This window comes from Vombatus ursinus, unplaced genomic scaffold, assembly GCF_900497805.2.
Source record: "Vombatus ursinus unplaced genomic scaffold, bare-nosed wombat genome assembly UNPS02014818.1, whole genome shotgun sequence".
Taxonomy (NCBI): Eukaryota; Metazoa; Chordata; class Mammalia; order Diprotodontia; family Vombatidae; genus Vombatus; species Vombatus ursinus.
Window position 1 is genome coordinate 1,855,127 of NW_020954596.1, and position 1,997 is coordinate 1,857,123.

Below are 1,997 nucleotides of genomic sequence, written 5' to 3' on the forward strand. Positions count from 1 at the left end.
CCTAGTTGCCTGCTTAACTTTCTCAGGGTCCTGATAATTGAGATAGAGTCATTGGCCTTCTGGCACCTTGTTCTCTTAACTTGGTAGTCAGTTGTCTTCTTTCGGGATCATAGTTTTTAAACTTGTGGAGACTCTCCAAAGGGATAGAGTTAACTGCTTTGAAGTCACAATTTCATCTGTTGCTTCTCACTTGTTTTTAAATTAAAGTCTCGCATAATTTGTTCTTCACAGAGCCATCTTGATCATACCTTATGGCTTTTTACTTATTTGAGCACTTGAAGGGTTTTCTTACTGTGGATATTCTCTCTTGATGACATAGATCACCATCTCTTTATAATTTAGGTAAACGAACTCTGAGAATTGCTGTGGCTAAAAAATTTATTACCTTATAGCTCACCTGGTATAGTCCCTTAGTATAGCTGTTGGGAACACAGAAGTCGCCTCATTCCTGGCGAAGAGTTTGGTGGAGGTATGCCCTTTTAGGAGCTAGCAAATCGATTGTTTGGGTTTAGTTTGTTCCCAGGTATTGATGTTAAGCTTTTCCCTTTTTAAAAGGTACTTATGTGTTCCCCCACCCCTACCCTAGCACACATACCCCTTTTATTATTCAGGAAGTTTTACCCTGTTTAATGATATATTAGTTTCTTAAGTACCTTGGTATATGCTACCGGTCTTGTTAATGTGAATACAACCAGATTTTTAAAAAAGTATTCTTTAATTCTTAATACCTAGAATAGGTGGGGGCTGGCTCCAGAGTAGGCAAAGAATGTATATGTTGAGTAGGATTTAGAGTTAGAGAATCTGGATTCAAATTCCCATTCCGTCAGTGTGTGATACTTGGCAAATCCCTTCCCCTCTCTGGGCATTTTTGGTCATCTATAAAATGAACAAATTGAACTGTTCTCAAAAGTGTGGTCTAGGACCCATAGGTCCTTGAGGCCTTTATAGGGGGCCCACTAGGTCAAAACTACTTTCATAAGAATGAGACATCTGGTAAGACGTATGGCAAACATCAAAAGATATAACCCACGTAAATAAAAACTTTTTGGGGTGGTGGTTCTCAGTTTTTAAGAGTCTCAGGGGTCCTGAGACAAAAAAATTGAGAACTGCTAAACTAGATGATTTCTAGGGTCCCTTTTAGCCATAAATCTATTCCTATCTATATTCCTTATCCCAGTTATTGTTCAGCTTGACTTAATCATTTCTATATAATTTTATGATTTCTTCACATTTTATATCTTCATTTATTTCATATTTCTTCATCTTTAATGGTCTGGCTTCATTACTACATCTATTTTCTCATTTATCTTTTCATTCTGGAGAGTTTTGGGTTTGGTCAAATTATGGCCATTAATTTGTTCATCTTTGATCTCTTTTACATACAGGCAGAGATTATTCCTGAAACTATAGAATTATGTTCTTGAATTCATTAACTTCCTTCTCCTGCCTTTCAGGCTTTTCCTTATTTTTGAATTAATGTCTTGAACCTATGAAAATTTACCTTCCTAAAGATCATTTTCCTAATTGCAAGATCATAGATTTCGAGTTGACAGAGCCTTTAGAGATCATGTAGTCAAACAGCTTCATTTTACAGATGAGGAAACTGGGGCCCAGAGAAGTTAAATAACATCCAGCAGGTAGGTGGTACAGTAGAGAGCTGGACTAGGAATACCAGAGTTCAGATCTGGCCTTCAGCACTTATTAGCTGTGTGACCCTGAGTGAGTTCCTTAGCTTCTGCCTATATATAAAATGGGGATAATAACAGCACATCTCAGGGCTTATGTGAAGATAAAATGAGATAATATTTTCAAAATGTTATATAAATGCTATTATACTTTTTGATATCATCATCATCATCACCATTACTCTCATTCCTATGATTGCACAGCAGCAAGTGATAGGTGGGATTTGAATCCAACTCCCAAGTCCATTCTCTCTTTTTTTAATTAGTTTATTTTGATTTATCAACAATCACTTCCATATGCTTTTGAGTTTA

At 36.5% G+C, this 1,997-nt stretch overlaps 1 protein-coding gene across 4 annotated transcripts in view; it reads left to right on the forward strand.

The window, feature by feature from the left end:
* The window catches only part of PCGF3 (polycomb group ring finger 3), a 124,405-nt gene that overhangs the window by 42,861 nt on the left and 79,547 nt on the right, over positions 1 to 1,997 (forward strand). The window lies entirely within an intron of this gene.